Here is a 19883-nt window from a genome sequence, read left to right as displayed (position 1 = left end):
ATATTTGGAATAGCCTGTTCCACTGCTACTTTAATAACTCCCACACCTGTGGCAACCTTATGTTAACAAGAGATGCAATTTCCTCAACCCATGAAAGTAAACATCAAAACAATACAAGTGTATTTCTAGGATCACCTCAGCAGAACCTGTCTTCCTTTTTCACAGAAATCAGCTGGCTTTGAGAGTTGTGTCAGATGCTGCCAGCTCCTCAACACCAAGTAAACTTCCATCATGTGGCTCTCCTCAGCAGTTCAGGAAAACATGTGTGTGTCAGGCAGCAGTTAACTGAGTGTGAGACTCTGTGCCAGGGGAACAAAGAGCTTACCCAGGTGCACGAAGGCTTTGTGGGAAACTGACCCTAAACCTCTCCTGAAATGCCTTGGCTATCTTTGAGCTCCTAGCCCCAACAAAAGGCACACACACCATCATAAAGAAGAGCTGTAAGAAATCCCACATCCCTACATCCAGCCTCTGAGCAGTGCTGGAGTTAATGTCAAATAATCACTCCTGCTCAGCTTCACTTTAAAACAGTCCCAGTGCTTCCCTGCTCCACAACTGCTGGAAGGGATCACTGTCTTTCTGCTTGTTGCCAGTCTCCCAAGCTCATGGATAGCCCATAAATACCTGTCCTTGTGCCAACATCTACTTACTCTAAACAATTCTTCTCCCAGACTGCATCACCTCTTAGCCTTGATTTTGTGAAGCAAAACTCAGGGTGTGATAGGACTTGTGTGATTCTGAATTTACCTGCTCTCATTTGACCTCACTGGTCTTCAGCAAGACTGGCCACAGTATCCCCATTATTCCTGATGTGGTCTCACCAGTCTAGATGAAAGCAAGGCTAACATTTCCCCCAGCAGCATCTCACTGGGGCTTCCAACAGTCCCTGTTACTCCAGCCTTGGCTGTGTCTTGTCATCCTAGTGAATCAGACTATTCTGAGTTAGAAGGAACCAACCAGGATCATCCAGTTCAGCTCCTGGTCCTGCACAGGACATCCTCAACAACCCCACCACGGCTGTCAGACTTGAGGGAGCATGTCCAAGAGCTCCTTGAATTCTGGCAGCCATGGGGCTGTGACCACATCCCTGGGAAGCCTGTTCCAGTGCCCAACCACCCTCTGGATGAGGAACATTTTCCTAATATCCAACCTAAACCTCCCTTGACACAGATTCATGCCATTCCTTCAGGTCCTATCACTGTCTCAGCCAAGCTTTGTCCCTCAGAGGGCTGGAAAGGTCCTTAATTCCTGGGAAAGGCAGCTGAAATCTCACCAACTCAGCCCAGTGCCCAGGAGCTCCCTTACCATGAATAGAGCCATACCTTCATGGGAAAAAAGCATCACTGGGCCTGCAGAAGGGACTTGCCAACAACTTCTCCATCCCAAACTCCCAGACAATCCAGAGGCACCAAATACCTGCAGCATCCCAAAGAGAGGAACCTCCATTAATCACAGCCCTCTGCAGTTAAAGTTATTTAATTCAGAGGTGAGAGAAGCTGCTCAGCTGTTTATGTCCAAGGGTTAAACTTGCCCCAGCCGCACACTAAACACATTTTTTACAATCTGGCAGTGATCCTTGCCTATTAAGCATCTCTGGCTTCAGAGAAGAGGTATTGATTTATTTCACTTTTATGGCTGGAGGTATTTATTCCTATTTGCTTTCTTGCTTCTTCACCCCAGCTGGGATGGGGGAACGAGGAGGAGAAAAAGAAAAAAAAAAATTAGAAAGCTGGTGGAGCCAAGAGGTGTTGACTCAGAGTTTTCTGATGGAGGGCACGAAGGCTGGGACAAGGGAGGTGGGGACCAGCTCTGGGGCTACGCCAGGCTTTGTCACAGCTTTTATTTTTGCAATGAAAAGAGGAAAATGTGTGGCTGGAAGAAAAGGAAATCACATCCAACTTCAGAGGGAAGGTTCCTATCGAAGTTGTGTCCCCATAGGGTGCTTTGTGAGTTAGAGCTTGATTGATTTGTACCAGCTAAGGACCTCAGCAAATCTCTCCTGTGGGAAGAATCTCAACGCTTTCCCATATCTTAAAGCCAATCTAGAAAGGAAGATAAAACCATACAGCTGCAAGAGAGCATGGACTAACATCCCTGATTTTAGCCCATTCCCCACACTGCCACAGCCAACGTTTCCAGGCAAGGCTCCCAGGCAGGGCCCCCACTCCAGTGTCTAACCCTGTGTTTCCATCTCCTCCTGGTACAACTGATGCTGGGATGTGGCTGGCTTTGTTACAGAGGGCCAGCACAAACACAGATTGGCATTTGCACCCTTCCAGATGTTTCTCTGCATGCAGGGAGGTGCCACGAGATGCCTGGGGATGTGATGAAATAACAGGACAGTTCAGGCCCTCCAATACAGCAGATGCTCTGGCTCATGGCACAACTCCCATCTCACATGCCCAGCTTGTTCTGCCTCCTAGTTGGGAGTTTGCTTTTCAGAAATGCCAAAAAGTCATTCACTATGAAAAAACCAATCACATCCCTTTTCAGCAGCATCCAGTGTCAATGTCTGAGCCTTAAGCTCTGCCACAGAACCTTCTTACAACACAGGACCAGACATGAAGCATCCTGCTCTCCTGGGGCTGTCTGGACTATTCTGGGGACATGTCTTAGAGGTGAGCACAGCAGTGCTGGGTTACCAGTTGGACTCAATGATCTTAGAGGTCTTTTCCAACCTTAGCAATTCAATTATTTTGGTTGCAGACATGTTTGAGGAGAGATGATACTTTTCACTCCCTTGTGCAGGTAATGCAAATTCAACGTAAGCTTTTGGTCTGCAGCACCATCTTAGGATTTCTGGAGGCACAGTTCACATCTCTGTTTCTGAAACCCCATAGCACAGGTTCTGAGGACAGAAAGTGAGCAAAGGCCTGACCAAAACAGGGGGAAAGAAAGGAAGGTAAGAGCCAGGGGCAGTGGGGAAAAGAGCAGGAATACCTGGACAGGAGAGATGGAGCAGGTCCTGCTGCAGCAGGGAGAGCTGAAAGGCGTTTGAGGGAGGTGGGAGGTGCACTTTGGAAGTTCTGGAGTGAGAAGGGTTGGGGGTTTGGAACTCCATGCAGAGGAGCAGTAGCCCTGGAGTACAGAGCACTCCAAGTCAGGGCCTGGGAAAAAAAAAAAGAAAAAAAGACAAAACTACAGTAAAATATTTCTGGACACAGTACAGAGCCACTGAAAGCCCTTCTTTGTGCCTCAGTGAACCTGCAAAACCCAGACTCTCCCATCAGTCCCAAAGGCTGCAAATCTCTCCTAGAAGCTTTGTGTATCCTCTGACAATTTAGCCTAGCCCTGAGAAAGCAGAATTTGAGCTCCTATCCTATCTGTTTGCTTGTCATCCCTCCTGCTTCAAAGAGAAGCCTGCATTTCCATTCGTCAAACACAACAAGCAGCTGAGCAGGAATGAAAGGAAGAGGTGGGCTGGTGGCAGCCAGCGCGGAGCCGCGGCCGGGTCACGCTTCATCAGCATCCTCCCTCTCCAAGCTGCGAGCTCAGCCTTGAGCCTGGCTACACAGGCAGGCAGGGAGCACATCTTCCACCTGGAGTCCATCTCCCCCCTTCCCAAGCCTGGCTAACCCCCTGGAGGCCTCCTTGGGCTCAAAGGGGGACGCCTGTGCTCCGGTGTCTCCCCACTAGCTAAATGTACCTTCAGGCAAACCTCGGGAGCCAGCCCAGTTTGAAACTTACTGTGTTGTCAGGATGACAAGTGCTCTGCCAGGCTGTTAGTCTCTGCTGCCCTTTCTGTGGCTGTTACCCCTCCCCTTCTCCTCATTAGAAGTTCCCTTGATAAACCAAGGCTGGGTATTTTTTTTTCATCATTTAAATGTTTTCATGACTTCAAAACATCAACAGCTGCAGGACTGAAAGAAGAAGAATGATTTGTTACAGCAAGACAGAGAGATTCAGCCTGCTACAACACACCAGGGTGGGTTCATGGATGGGGAAGAGCCCCAGTGAATTGTACTCGTGTGGCCACAAGCAGGAGCCCAGCCTGGAAGTCTCAGTTCCCCACAGGCTGCTGCTGGCTCACCCCAGCCTGGCAATCCTGAAAAGGAGGTTGGAAGCAAGTCAGCACATCCTGCAGCCTCATTTATCTCAGCTTTCTCCATTTTTACATCCAGTATGATCTTCAAAGCCCTCAGCTTCTGTCCTCCACACAGCAGCCTTCAGAGCCCCAACCCATGTTTCTGTGTGGATGACACCCATAAGCACAACAGCACAAAGCAAAACGTCCTGAGGAAGGAGCCCACACACCAGGCAGGAGCACAGACTGAAGGACAGAATTTGGAAGCCCAAAACACAGGCTAGGGACAGAGCTCAGCAGCCCCAGCTCAGTGACTATTGCTGCCAGCATGGGACTGCAGCAGCCCACAGGACAATTTGTCTCACTGTGCTCAATGCCTTTGCTTTCAGGCCAACTTCTCAGTCTCTGTGCTTCCATGTCCCTGGATTTCTGCTCCTGATTGCTGGATCTTTTAATTTTATTGGTTAAGAGTTTGAGAAGGACAAACCAAGCTCCCCTTGGTGAAAAAACAAGGTGAAGCACTGAACCTGCCTACAGACTTTTCTATTACATCCATCTGCCTGGGTTCCTCACAACAATAAAATAACTCTTTTGCCCTGTTAGACATGCTGGAAAGCATCTTCACTAGCAGGCCAGCTCGTGGAAGAGCTTGCTTTAAGTCTTGAAGCCACTGAGTCCAAGCAGCTTGAGAGGGAAGATGAATTCCACATTCTCCTCTTGCCTTCTTTGACCCCAGTGGCTCTCACAGCATCTCCAAGCAGAAACAAGTGCTGCAGCTGAGGCTAAATGGTCACAGGAGTCTGCCTACCTCACCTGGGCTCCTCCTGCATGTTTCTCCAAGGCTGGCTCCCACTCCTTCCAGAAGCACACACAGAATCTGGCACTGGGTCTCTAGCCTGAGCAGGGGCTTCTTGGTACCACTGACAAATAAATAACTACGATTAGCTCCTCTAAATGAGCATTCCCATCTTCTAATAAACACCATAAAAAAGGAGAAATGAGCCTTAATTCACTTTTATTGTCACAACTGACATATTGCAGGATCTTAATTGGACTGAAAAGAGTTTCCAGTAAGGAGATGCTGTTTAACTAACTCATTAGCAGCAGCCTGACAGAGAAGGATGCTCCAGTTTTAGGAAAGGGAAAAGAAAAAAACAGATCCCGCTGGTTCCCCACCTGCCCATGCCCCAGATAGCCTCAGGAAGGAACACAGTAAAGAGTCTCTTCATCACCTCAGGCACACAGCAATGGTGCAGCACACACCCATTCAAACATCTGCCCTGTGCTCCCTTCCACCAATGAAGAATGGCCCCAAAAAGGGCCCTGTGGGCAGCTACCCTCAAATTGAAAATATTTGAATCCTTCACAGTTCCCATCCCTATGCACTGCCTACAGGATAGCCAAAAGTTCCTGAGCAACAAGGGCTTCACCTCTTCTCCAGCACCGTTTCCACCCTGGGGCTCTCACAAGGTCTCGGGAAGCAAGACAAGGAGTGCAGCTCCTCATCAGTCTCCCAAAAAGCAGAGGAGCAGCTTTGCCTCATCTGTAGAAGAAATATATCAACCCAGAGACTGATAAAACATCACCTCAACAAGGCAAACTTTCCAGCAAATTCTGAATGGAATACGCTGTGCAGGTGTCACAGTCAGCCCAGCACCAGCTGCACCCCAGCACCTGTGACTGGGACAGACAGACAGCTCTGTGCCAGTTGTTGCACCCAGCAGATCTGGAGCAGCGCCTGGCTGGTTTACTCCAGCTCTCTCTGTCCCAATGCAGATAAATTTAGTTTGCTGCTCTCGCTGCCTGGGGAAGAGTAGGGAGGGGGAGCTGACATCTTTCAAACGAGACCTTAAAAATAAGCTGTCTGCATGTCTGGACGTTGAAGAATCCCAGGAAAAGCTTTGCCTGGATAAAAGAGCTCGTTCCAGCACCCTAACCAGGCTGTACCCTAACCAGACTGCTCCCCAGCCAGAAGCAGCTGCAAGCATGACTGGCATTTCTTGCTGCACCCAGGGTGCTCTGGGGGTGCCACCATGCCACGTACACAGGCAGTGACAGCCCCTGCATGTCATAGCTTCAGCTCTTCACAGAGATCTGGAGGACAGGAGCAGAATCAGGAATGCAGGTCCAGATTGCCCATTTTCCATAACTGTCACCCACTCCAGTCACTAGCCCAGCTTCCCTCACAGAGACACTTTTTTCCCCTGGGGCTGAAAGCTGCTCCATAAAGGCAAGTAAGCATTTGATAAAGAAAATAACAGGATGAATAAAACCATGTGTTTGTACAAGAAAGCTTTTGCTCTGATCTTTAGTGCTGCAGTATGTTTTGACCTACTATTGCAAGACTCAGCTACATCTTCCCTCCTTCCAAATGTGACAGAAGGCAAAAAGGAAAGCCACGGCTGATGCCGCAGAGCCCTGTGCTGGGATCCCAGCTGACAAACAGCAGAGCTGCCCCCACACACACACACGGCTTAAACCCCACACCCTCTGCTCCCCTGTCACCTGCAGGAGGAGGTGCACAGGGACAGACAGATATACACACGCTCAGGCCTGATTCTCCACTCAGACACTCAGTGAAACACCAGGAGCTTCCAACACCAGGAGAAACACACCCCCGAGAAGACATATTCCTAATGAGGGCTGACATTTACCAGCTAGCACCAGATCATATGTTACCCAGAATAAAATTTACAGACAGAACCAGCCCTGCTTGGACAGGGCCAGTAGCAACAGACCTCAAACCCACCCAACACTTAATAGGAGCTGAGGTTGGCAAGTGGCATCTGCTCTTGTGTGGCATTCAAAGGGACGGTTGATGACTCCAAGTGGCCTTTGCTGTCTGGCTGCTGTACAACCCTGTTGGCTTGTCAGTTCTGTGTTGATACAGAGGGAAAAGGGGCTCTAAGCATCAATATCAGAGGCTTGCAGGGTGATGAACACTCCAAAAAGCACTAACTGAGATCTCACCTGGGATCTCACCCAGGACAAGATTAAAACTCCAAGGTTTGTTCCAGAGAGCTTTAGCACCAAGTCCTCTTCAGCACAGGCAAGCTCTGAACCACACACAAACTGAGTGCAGAGCATGTTTGCAGTGGATTCCCAACCCTCTCTGGACATGGCTCATCTGATTTACTATTGCTGCCATGGAAGGCGGATTTATTCCCAAATTTAGCAGCTGCCAAATCAATGGGAGAGTGTTCACACAGGGATTTGCCACAAGCTCTTGTTAAGCCAGGGCAGAACTTGCACGCTGAAGAACCCTTCCCTCAAGAGGAAGCAGTGGCCTTGCTGCATCACAGTTGCTCATTAGCTATCTCACTCTTGCCTAAATCCAGTGGTGATCCTCTTTGGAGATGGCCCCTCACCTTTCAAAGATGACACAGTGACAGGAGACAAGGAGCTGACAAGGAAAGAAGGACTTCTAAACTTCAACCCCAGCTTGGCATGCAGGGCACATGGTAGCAGGTTTATTTTTTCAGCAAGCAAGTTTCCTTGCTTCCAATCAACTCTGAGGCAATAAGAAGTGGGTTTCAACATGGCATAAATCTGCCAGCAGCATATCAAGGCTTCAGAATAGCAAGGGCACAGACAATTGTCCAGTGGAAAAGAAAAAAAAAAGGTCAGAGCAGTAACTCTTGCAGTATTTGTTCCACAAACAGAGAAGGTTTACACAGCTTTTCTGGGCAATTATAGGGCAGGAAATAAATCTCAACAGAAACTCATCTTCTTCTCACTCTTTTTGCAGTCGAATCTCTTTGCCTCCCGCCCCTTGCAATGTCCCCAAAATGCTTTGCAACAAGATGTCAGTTACACAACCCAAGGCTGAGCCCCAAGAGCCGGTGGAGAAGTGTATTAAATTTAATAGCATTGCTCCAGGTAATCTATGACCACTTATAATCAATTGTCCATGCCTGCTGCAGCATGACTGGAGCCATTTTCCCAGGCTGCAGGTGCAGGACTGGCAGAGAAAGCTCCTGCCTAGGCTGGGAGTGACCTGTGTCACAGCCTTGAGAGGCTGAGGGACAGCCTGGCAGCTCATCTGTGCTGCCACACTCCTGCAAAGCCAGGGCCAAGGTCTCCTGGGGGATTGGAAAGCCCAGGCATGACCACACCAGCCCCAGAGAGACCGTCATCTGTGCTGGGGGAAAAACAAGGAGGAACCAGTCTCTCTCCTTTGGCATCAACTCAAGGAGGCAAGAAAAGGATCGCTGGCTGTTTTATGCAGAGGGAAATGATGCACAGGGAGATAGGAATGATTTCTCCTCTGCTGTGGCAGAGCTGGGAAACGATTGGCAGCTCCTGCAGCCCCTGAAATCCAGTACACCTTCCACACTTTGCAGCACCAGCACCTTCTGCTGCTCCAGCTCCTCCACAGTGCTGAAGGGGAGCATGAGCAGCCAGGCCAGGGGAGAGGGATGGTGTTGGGGAAGATGATACAGGAAAGCTTTATAAATATGATTGTCTGGCAAAAGATTTTGAGAGTATGGAAACTATAAGCGAGGTTGAAATGAAAGCAAGCTTTGAGATACCTTAGTTACTGAACAACTGAAAAACAATAGTATGGGCAGCTGAAGGTAATCCCCATTTGATGAAACAATACCCTCTGATGCAGACAGGTCCAAGGGTCAGAGCAGACCCTACTAGCTTAGCAGAAGGGGTCCAAAGAGTAGTTTTTAGGGTTTAAAATGTAACGCAGTATGGTAATGTAATGATTCTTATAGGCCGTATGTAAGGATGGGATGGAGTACAAGAGGAGAGCTTCAGGAGCAGTGTTGCTGTCCTATTGCAAAGGTTTCGTACCTTCTTGGTGGTTTCTCATGGGCAGCTCCTCACAGCACTGACTCCGTCTTCTCTGCACAGCCAACAAACTCCATCTCCCCGCTCGACCAGCCAACCTGCTCTTTTATAATACCCCTCTTAACTGGATCCAGCTGTGGCCTATTAAGAGCAGGCTTGTTCTTAATGCTTGATAATTAGCACAGCTGTAACTCCTTAGGGGCCAGATTACCTTCACCATTGTCTCTATTCTCCTACCTTTTATCTAACCACAGAGCAGGGCTTGCTCCTCCATCCTTGCCATACAGGAGGGAAATACTGGCACACCCATCAACACTTCCCTCAGTGGAGCTGGTAGGAATTAGCTGAAGAGGAGACTGGCCTAGATCCCAGGCCAGCTGTTGTCACCACACCAGCCAAATTCAAGCAGATCTGGGTCTAGCCTCTATTTCTGGTCCACAGAGTAAACCCAGCTGTCCCACAATGAGGGTACACTTAGATTCATAAACCCCTGAGGAGCACCATGAGTACAAATGGCCCAAGCCTTTGCTGAACATGGGGCTTGCCTTCCCCCTGCTCAGCTCCCTGGGGGCCTTGGCAAGGGGCTGAGATTTGCTGCCTGCTTCCAGGAGGGCTGTGGTAGGGAAGAGTGAGAGGATCCCAACTGACACGTGCTGCACTGTGGTGCCCAGGGGCAGGAACACATCCCTGGTCTCCTGAGTCTCCCTCTCCTCTTCTTGACCCCAAATGGGCTGAGTCCATGACAAAACATGGTTAGAAGCCAAGTGAGATCAGCCCCAAGTTTGAAGCAAAGCTATCAAGTGCAGCCAGTGAGGGACAGCAGCCTCCAGGCTCCCTTCATCTTTCTCCCTTGACACTTATATGGACAAAGAAAGTGCCTGTCACCATGGCATCCGGGAGAGAAGATAAACACAGCACAGCCTCTGAGGAGTGGTCTCCATTCAGCACCACAGCAGAAGCCCTGGGAAAGGAGGAGGGTACTGAGCCCAGGTCCCCATCACTCAGGCAGTGAGCAGAGACAAGTGCAGGGAGGAGGTGACAGCAAGTGACAGCTCCAAGTGTGCAGGAGCAATCACAGTCCTCTCTCCAGCAACATTTTCCTTACCTAAGCTCCCAGCTCTCCTCCAGCCAAAGACAAGGCCCTAGTCTCCCACAGGCAGCCTCCACACACGTCGGGAACAGCAGACCCCCTGTCTGCATCCTCAAGCAGACACAGAAAACTGGCTGGGCTTTGTCACAGCAAACAACACTCACCACCACCAAAATCCCTGCCACCTCCCTGACCAACAGGCAACTGTCCAAGTAATCAATCCTGAGCCAATTTCACCACGTCGTGGGGAAGGACAGCCAGAAACTACTGCCCAGCCTGCTAGAGCTGCTGGTCCCCTAAGGTCACAGGATTCAAGGCACTTTCACTGAGGAAGAGATAAGAGGCAGCGGGGTGCTAAGCTGTCCACTTGAGCCCAGCGTTAATCTCGGAGCTTCTCCAAAGCCTGGCACGAAAGGGATCCATGGAGCTCGCCTGGGAGCACTGCTGGGCTCCTGAACAGAAACACTGCCATCTAGAGCCTGTGGAAGGGCTTGGGAAAACCTGGCAGGAATTTCCATACTCCCCAGGCACCTGTGTGGAAGAGAGCTGTCAGAAGGGACAGGGAGCTGATGTTTGGGAGGGCAGCGTGGGCCAGACTCCAGGAGATTGCAGACATCATTGCTCAGAGAGCTTTAAGGGATGTTGCAACACTTGGGTCCTTCTTTTCTCCTTAGGAGAACTTGGCCAGGGCTTGGGTAACAATTCCTTCTGCTTTGGGGTGTTTGAAAGCTTGTCTTGTCCTCAGCAACTCACTTGGAGAGATGTGGGCTGGGGCAGGCTCTCTACACCCTTGGGCACCCTTGCTGGAGGAACTGAACTGTTCTGCGGGGTGACACCAAGGCAGCATCACTGCCGTGCCTGAGAAATGGAAATGGGTGTGAAAGCAAACGGCTCAGATGAGGATTTCAAACTTTCTGCACACAAGAAAGTGCCAGCTACCCAAAGTGTTCTGTAAAGGCAGGCTCAGACCCCAGCAGACACCACTTCACATCAGAGACACTCTCCACAACAATTTTTGCCCATGCTGCTCTCTGAGTTAACAGCCTCTCACACGCTGCTGTCTCTGTCACACAAGACCAGCGTGGCACACAACCAGCACCTCCTTGTCACAGCAGAGGGGGGCAGGTCCTCCACAGAGAGCCACGGTTCAGGCCATGAACACATGGGACACTCACAGGGCTGCCTGCAGTGTCCTCCACTGGTGTGCCCAGTGCTGCAGAAACCCCAAGGCACAAGGAAGGGGGAGAGCACAGCAGCCTGAACCCTTTCCAGAGGTACATGAACCAGCAGCCAAGGCCCAGCATTGCTCCTGTGGCTGAGATGGTGGCCTCCACAGCAGGGACAAGCTGGACAAGAAGCTGGGTAGATCACAGGGAAGAAGATGGGCCAGAGAATGCAGCTGAGTCAAAGGTAACATCCTCATGCTAGGTAAACTGAGGCTGGCCCATTGAAGTCACTGATGTAGACTGGGTTGTACCAGTGAAAAACAGAAGCTGGAGCAGGCAGCCTCTAAGCTGAAGAAACCCCTCAGCCCTACAGGGCAGCCTGCAAGCAAGATGCAGATCTCTAGCACTTCACTGGTCTCACCCTCCAAGATCCCCAGCAACAGCACTACACGGTCACTGTCACACACAGAGAGTGGCCTGGACCCCCTAACTCTGCCCCATGGTGAGTGCTCACCCTGTTGTGATCCACTGCCACATGCCAGTGCTCCCTCCACCTTTGCAAGCTCACCTGGGAGCGTCAAGCACATCCTCAAATCCAGACCAGTGCTTAGTCAGAAAGCTTTTGTCAGCAAAGATTAATTTCTGTGGTTTGCAGGTTTCTACCTGAGCTACCTCGGAGCTTGAGCTCTCTGGGGAGGAAAAGAAAAGATAATAAAATCCCCTGAATGTGTGATCAGAAAGGAAGCCTGATCGGGTGTCCTGCAGTCCTCTCACGTTTTTAAACTGGTGAATCACTGGAACTACTAAAGAAAAGAAAAATCACCTAGCCTGAGCCCTGGAAATCTCATCTGGGAAGGTGAGAAACTAGAAAAACACACTTGAGCACAGGTTTTGAAAAGAAACCACTCCTCAGTCTTAATTAGGGCCTGTCCAGACGAGGCAGCCATTAGGGTGCTAGCACAGGGAGCTGTGGTTAGTGCCCACTAATGGATGAGTAAGAAGACACCCCGGGATTTAAGCCGCCGGCGCCTCCGAGGACTGATGGAGGGGAGGCTTCTTGGCAGCTCTCTTCCTCTCCTCCACGGTCAGGAGGCTGGTGATGGATGTCTGAGTGCCGGCCCTCCTCTCCCAGAGCACATCATTTGATTTGCGGCTGGAGGTCCCCGGCAGCGCTCTGCACGCCAGGAGAGGTCACCGTCTCTTTGGATAACGTCTTCGTGCGGTGCCAAGAAGTGACATCAAGCTCTGCCCCCTGCCACCCCCCTGGCATCACAGGGATGCTGGGCAGAGTCGGGGTGAGAGGAGGCACGTTCCCCGCCGTCTCTGCTGCCCGTGCATGATTTATACCTGCTGTGTCAGACAGACAGACGGACAGCCATGGCACACGCGGCCTCCCGGCACCGGCGGCACGGCTGGCAGAGATGGATGGGGGCACTGCTCTGCTCCACGCCAGCCCCGGACTTCCTCCACAGAGGGCTTGCCCAGGGTAGATTGCTGTTTGCATGCAGGTGTTTGATGGGAGAGCATCTCCTGGGATGTCACTCTGCAAGGGGCCACGCTGGACAAGCCAAAATGAGCAGAAGATTCGCTGCTGAGGCCCTGAGACAATGTGTGAGATGGCTACAGGCTGACACAACAGATAGAGTACATAAAAGGCACTTGCATTCCTTTATTCCTTTCCCCAAACTTCCCTCTCCATCCCAGCACAGGCTTGCAAGCCTGCCTTCTGCTCTCTGGCCCTGCTTTGACAGGCACAGCTGGTCCACAGAGCTGCAGGTCAGACAAACAAGCGATGGCACGTGGCTCTCAGGGCTAGATAGGAACAGCTGAAAGACATAAGAGACAGCCCCAAGTCTGTCCCTTGCACTGTGAGCAAGGACCCCTGACCCCAGGTCTGGGATGGGAGGCTCCCCCTCTCCCAGCATTTGCAGTTTCAAGTTGCTAAGTGGCCTTACTTCAAAACAAACTGCACATCTCACAACAGGATAGAGGCTACAAATGAGTTTTCTCCTCATTCCCCTCCAAAACCTGCCTTCACTGCTGCTCACCAGCTCAGACACGAACACATGTGAGCAGCCACCTACAAACATGACAGATCTCTCTGGAGCCATTTGATATTTAAGGTGGCAGGACTTGAGGGCATCACTGCAAAGCTCTCAGCCTAGAATTACAAACAGTGTCCCACCACTGGGTCACCCACCACAAGATCTTCCACCACTGCAGCCAGCTGGGACCCTCAGCAATTTTCACCTGCAAAGTCAGCATTCAGACAGGACTGCTGCTGCTCTCCCAGCCATGAGCAGGAGATTTAAAAACCACACTCTAGACAGGAAGGCTCCAGGGTGGCAAGGGGGGAAAATGTTCATTTCTCCTTGGCAGAACAGCACCAGCAAACCCTAGGCTTTGAGGACAGAGGAAAGCACTGGCAGCTACAAATTACTAATCAATGTCGAGTAACAACAACAGCAGCTAATAAGGAAGGGCTGATCAGCTTACTATGGCAGTAATTATTCCTGACACCAGCCCTCAGAAGGAGCATCCAGGCTTAGCACACTGTCTACCATGATGATAACCCAAGATAACTAGAAAAATTTTGTGCTGGAAAAAGGGAGGGGGAAGAGAAAAAACCCTCAGCAATTAGCAAGACTTGTGGTGCTAATTACACTGTGAATGGTGTGCAGGCTTTGTCAGAGCTCACTTGAGCCTTCTGGGTGATGCCAGGGAAGGATGAAGTGCCAACACACCTTTTCATGTGACAAACAATTCTGGCACCTGGTTATTTTTGAGAACAGCACAACTCTGTGCTGCTGACACAGAACCTGGCACACATCCTTTGCCATCATTGCCTAAGGAAAAGCCTCTCACCCTCAGTGTAGTAGAGCCACAGTTCAGCTTCACATCACTGGGTGCTACTGAGCCCACCTAACCTGGGTACAGGACCAATTCAGGATGAGACACAGCCAGCACAAGAATAGAAATCTTAGTTTACCAACATGTTTGAGGTGTGTTCAAAGCGTGTTGCATTCACCCACAGCTGCTCAGGACCCTGCAACAACAATGCTCTGCAGTGCTGCAGCAGCCCAGGCACAAGACCCCACCACCTCCAGCACAGCCACTGGTCCTGCCACTGATGAGAAGTTTCCATCAGCATCCTTTCACCAGCACAGGAAGAGTTACTGCACCCAGCAGGGGTAGCAGAGTGAATGTGTGAACACGCATGTGCTTCCCCCATGCGCTTCTTACTGACAGAACAGGTGAGAAGAAAATCTAACAGCCCCCAAGGCTCGCGATCACACGCGCTCCTCGCTCACCTCTCTCCCAAGCAGGCATAATTAAAGGCACCCTTTTCTTGCACTCTTCATTCGAGGGGGCTGACAAATTGCTCTCTCAGCAGCAGTGAGTGTTTTATAGAGGTGAGCTTCTCGGAAAGGCAGCTGCCTGGGGATGCGGGTCACCGCAGTCACCGGCTCACGGAATCGCCAGTTCTGCAAGTCCAGAGACAAATGAAGAGGTTGCAGCTTTCCTCCACACACATCAATGCAGTCACAGCAGCAGCAAGAGCTGCTGGAGCCTGTTCAGACCTTATTCTCTCTGGTTCTTCCTTCTCCTCACAGGCTTTGGCACCTTATGCAGGATGGGAACTTTACCTTGGCCATGGGGTCTTTACAGAAAGATTTGTATTCCAGCGCCCTGTCAGGAATACAAAGCAGTCTGGTGAGATCCAGCAATTCAAGAGACAGTGGAGGTGCCCATCAGCACTGTGTTTCTGGCCCACAAACTTCCCAGCATTTCCCAAAGATGAGTCCTATTCCTCCCCCTCCCTTCAAGGGTGTTCTGTGCCAGCCCACCCTTCCCATCCCACACACAAAGCTGTCATAATTCTACACTCCCAATACAGGGCAGCATCAGGGGACATGGCTACCAGCCTTTGCACAAATAAAATCCTATTACAACAGAGATCCCAATTCCAGCCTTTATTTACAGAAATTATTACTACAAAGGACCCCAAGGGAAATCACAGTTCTATGCTGCATACACTGAATTCATCATTGCTAGTAAGAAGCCTCATAGTGTTTTGAGACACACCAAGATGCAAATAACATCTGCGTTGTATGTCATGGAGTGGGAGACAAAAGGGGAAAAAAAAACCAACCACAGCCTAAGCAGTCACAAGAGGAGAGAAAGGGAATGCCACGTGTGTTTCTTTTGTCCAGCCCAAGGCAATTTTTATCCACAAGGTGCACTAAATCCTTTGTGCCACTCAATTAAATTTACAGCTGACCTAAGCACAGATTGTTGTTCTGCAAAAAAGAGTAGTCCAGACTCCAAGTTGTCCACAGGGTGAATGGCCATGGCTCTATGCAGACATGTGGGCAGCCCAAGGAGGGCAAGGAAGGGAAGGAGGAGGGAGATGCTGCAGGGCTGGAACAGTTTGGAATTGCTATCATGTGCAGTATCATGAGCCGTGCCAGCACTGATGCCAAATCCTGTGCTGGAGCATCTACTCTCAGGTGAGGGAATACAGAGATGGGGAAGGGGAGCAAACCCCCATTGCACCCTCCTTGGACAAGCAGGGAAAACAAAGGCATCAAACACCTGGGGCTCCCTCCCACCTGCAACTCAGGCATAGCCCAGTGATGCTCAAACACCAACACGGTCCAGCAGTCAGAGAGAGCATTCCCCTGTCACAAACCTTGACTGGCTGATAGAAGCAAAGAGGGAAAAGGATTGTGATGTTCAACAGGGAACAGACAGATCTTCCTGGGGCACATCAGCCTGTCAGATACACACTGTTCAGGCTTACTGGAAGGAAGGAAGGAGGAAGAGGAAGAAGAGAAGGCATTTGACCTTACACAAATCTACAGGAGCTGCTCCTAAAATTTACCAGCGCAAAGCAAGCAAGGCATTGGAGAAGGGGAGGTGAGATCTCTGCAGTGCAGGTACCAGGGCACTGTAAGTGTTATAAATCAGAGCCCTGACACCAGACTGACTGTGTGGATCACACCAGGCACCATTGGAATCACACACACCTGCTACAGAGCGACCTTCTCCAGCAGAGGGGTCACCCTTGCACTGCAGATATTGTAATAACAACCCATCATCACTTTGCTGTACACAGCCAGAAATGTTGACTTTAATGCCAGGCCAAGGATGCTCTCAGTGCCTGACCTGCACACATTTCCAAGTGATGTTTCTTCAGCTATTTCCATCCACCTAGAAATTATTAATCCCATCCACTCAAAAGTATCTCCCCAAGGTGAAGCTCCCGTGTCTCAACATTATCAGAGGAAAGTAAATCCTGACAACAATAGGAAGGTCCCATCAGTTGACACTGATGGATAAATGTGACAGTCGTCCAGGAGGGAACCAGGAGAAATGGTGTTGCTCAGGGACAGCCCAGGTAGGACTGGCTTATCACAGAGCCATCAGCACAAGGTGCAAGCTCAAAGGCTGAACCAGATTCCAGAATCAGAGGCTAGAACCAAACCATTCCTTCTTTGTGTCCTCAATCAGCTCATCTCTCCTGCTGCTGTCTCCACCAGAAAGGGAGGCCATGGTCTTCCTCTCATCTATGGATTACAGCCAAGGCAGCAGCCTGGACAAGGCAGGGCAACACAAGGGCTGGCCCCTGCAAAGCTGTTCATCAGTATTTCAAGGTGAATCTGAAAACACAGCTGGTTTTCTAAGTGTTAAGAACATGCTTCGCTCCAACCTTTCATCTCAGGCAACACACAGCGCCAAAGGGCAGCTTGCCAAAAGCAAAAATCACATGCAGGACGAAAAGCATCACCCCTGGGAAATCTGCATCCAAGGAAGGCTGGAAACCTCCCCCCCAAATCTGACAGAATTTGAATCCCTCCCCTGCTGAGACAGTCTCTTTCAATTTCTTCAGTGGATGTATTTCACGCCTCACCTGCAGAGAGACTGTTTCCTGGAGAAGGAGGAACCATGGAGAAGTTTGAGCACAGCACAAAGCCAAACCCGGATTGTGTCCTTTTTTTTTTTTTTTTTTTTTACCCTTTCACCCCCTACTGAGGCATGTCAGGAGTGAGATTTCAGAGAGCCCAGCAATACTGTCAGAGCCTGAGCCCCCTGCCAGCAGCCCTGAGCTGGCAGGAACAACACGGCCTGTTCGGGAACCCTTCCTGCTTGTTCCCTCCTCACAGCACAATTGGAGGCTAAACTCACACTCCAACAACAGTGCTGTGGATGAGTCATCCTCGCTGCTGTCAGCTGGAATGATTAAGGATGAAATGGCATTGCTTATCAGCAACGAGGTGGCTGCAGGACCACTGAGACAGTCACAGACTGGGACTAGGAAACAGAGCCCAAAGCAGGGACTTTCTCCCTAACCTTTTGTCACAAAGCTCAGCATTGCTTCAAAGCCTAAATCCAACTTAAACTTATCTGCTTGCAGAGACAGCAACTGGCTCTTGCACATGCCTATGGAAGATAAAACTTTGAGGGGCTCAATGACAATTTTAGGACCAAATTGTGTCAAGTTTTTAATGTTTTCAAGTTGGGAGTCCTGCAGGGTCAACAGAAGTGGGTTCACAGATCATAATGGTTCTGACTAATCACTGCCAGCTCTTGGCTGGCTGCCTGGTTAAAACTTGGATTATTCCAATGGGAAGCTGACCCTCATTTAAACTTAAGCCCACATTTTACAGCTTCAAGTTGCAGCTGCCAGGCTCTCCCTGACATAGCTTCTTTATGACATTGCTGTTTCCTCTCACACTTCTGGTGAGGCACCAAGAATCAGGGCCATTAGCAAGGTCTTGTAGTTGACAGGACTAAGACAGCAATCTCCAGCCAGGAAAGCAGTGTGATACATTAAATAGCTGAGCAACTAGACCCACCTGCTAAAATTACCTGCAGCAGAACATCAGTCCTGTGGGGACGTCTCCCTAAACTAGCCCATGTTAGTATTTATTAATAATAATACCAATAGCTTTCCACTCATACACTTGTCCCTCAAAATGCAAGAACAGGAAACTCATTGCAAGAAAAAGCCACACAAAGTATTAGATAAGACATTTCAAGGGCACCTCCCCAGCTCCAAAAGCAGCCCCTAAAGTAGCCCTTGGCCTGCAAGACAGGTACCTGTGTTCCTATGGCATGTGGAACCCTAAAAAGTCAGGACTCAGCAGCCTTTCCAGCCCCAGAACAACAAACTAGATGATATTTAAGGTCCCTTGAAATGCAAACCATTCTATGATTCATAATAGAGTGGGTACACAAGAGATCACCTCTTGCCCAATATATACAATTTTGGTTGACAGCTGTAATGGACATCAGAGCCTTGCTCTCCAGGGGAGATTCAGCTGGAGATCACCTGCAGATCTGCTGTCTGACTGGAATATAAAGGTAGGCATTGGCACTGAGAATGGTGCTTCAGGGATTGAGAGCTGATGCCTTCCCAAATGGCCGAGTAAAGCAGATAAAGGAGCTGTAGGTTGATTTGATGATTTAATCAATAAGATAATTATATTAATTCAATCGTTTGATACAAAGCCACTTCCTTTCTGTTTGATTTAACTGCGTTTCAGAATTTTCATGGCTGAGTTGATCAAATACATAAAATAGCAAATTTGTGCTAATTAATTAATATTAGATGTATTTTCCTTAACCATGGATTGCAGAGGCCCAGAGGCCAAGAGCATTATCACCCAGGAACCACATCATGACAGCCTATAGATTTGCACCTGCAGTCACCACACAGCCAACTACCTGTGCCAGAAGTAATCCAAAATTCAGGACAACTGTACCACGAGGGGACCTGGCAGAGAACAGAGATGCAGGTGCATCCACATCCTTGAAGTGTGGGCATCTACATTCAATAGAAATTACCACTTCTGGTAATGGAGTAAAGAAGGAATAATATCAGGTAATGTCAGTGGTTTTCCATTTACAGGGAGGAGGAGTAAAGTGTTATCATTTAGGAGGATGGAAGATTTTAGGGCTTCACTTTCAGCCTTTCACCCTAAGGGGAGAGCAGCTAGAGAAGCCAGTCAGCATCACCACCCCTGCCCAAAGTTAGTTACATGGTGAGCCCCATCCTGACTATTATTGCCCCAGAGAACCACTGTAAATTGTCAAAAAAACCCATCTCTCTATTATCAATGCCCCAGAGAATCCCTGCAAGAGGGAAAAACTGTGATAGCAACCTCTACCTTATTAGACTGCAGGGCATTTCTCCCCAAGGCAGGGAGCAAGTATTCTTTACTCTCCCTCCCACAAAGGTGCTCCACTGCTCCTGTTGCTGGGCAGCAACATTTCAGAAAGCAGATTGAAGATGCTGGGGAAACTGGAGATGTCTGCAGTGACCTTTGGTTTTTTCCCTAGGAAGGACAAAAAACACACTCCCACACTACTGCCTGCAACTACATCTCTACAGTAATTCCCAGTGCTACCACAACTTTCTTTCAGGCTTGGTTCTTTTTCCTCCCTCTTTCTCCACTTGAAAATTTGCTAACCTCTGACACTGCCAGGAGAGATGCCATGAAGGTGATCGTGGGTCAGCCTTCTTCAAACAATTGCAGGCCTTCTTGCCAGGTTCCTCTCTGGGTAATACCATTCCTCCAGCAAGGAAGAAAAGCCTCTAATTAAAAAGACCTGGACAGCAACCCACCAGCTCCCACTCCTGCCCTGATCAATGAAGCTTGCTAATTAAAAGCAGTTGACCTGAGCAAAGAATGGCTTGGAGGAGATTAGCCCAAGGGAGACTAGATTTAAGAATTAAATTACTTGACTGGTCTGTTTTATTTTACAATCCCCGTTCTTCCTCCTCCCCTCCACAGGT

General features: G+C 49.6%; 2 long non-coding RNA genes across 2 annotated transcripts in view; both read right to left on the bottom strand.

Annotated features, from left to right (window-relative positions):
• The window catches only part of LOC135304843 (uncharacterized), an 86105-nt gene that overhangs the window by 49804 nt on the left and 16418 nt on the right, over positions 1–19883 (bottom strand). The window contains exons 2-3 of the long non-coding RNA XR_010366064.1: positions 14662–14770; positions 14392–14565 (exon numbers count right to left, since the gene is read on the bottom strand). This is a non-coding gene — a long non-coding RNA (uncharacterized LOC135304843). The remainder of the gene's footprint in view (positions 1–14391; positions 14566–14661; positions 14771–19883) is intronic.
• LOC135304192 (uncharacterized) lies at positions 1299–3833 on the bottom strand. Its single transcript, XR_010365620.1, has 3 exons — positions 3688–3833; positions 2941–3107; positions 1299–1416 (listed from the first exon to the last, which is right to left on the bottom strand). It is a non-coding gene; the product is annotated as an uncharacterized LOC135304192 (long non-coding RNA).

This window comes from Passer domesticus, chromosome 7 (assembly GCF_036417665.1).
Source record: "Passer domesticus isolate bPasDom1 chromosome 7, bPasDom1.hap1, whole genome shotgun sequence".
Classification (NCBI taxonomy): Eukaryota; Metazoa; Chordata; class Aves; order Passeriformes; family Passeridae; genus Passer; species Passer domesticus.
Note: the sequence above shows the minus strand (reverse complement) of the source record. Positions and strands in the feature narration are given on the sequence as shown.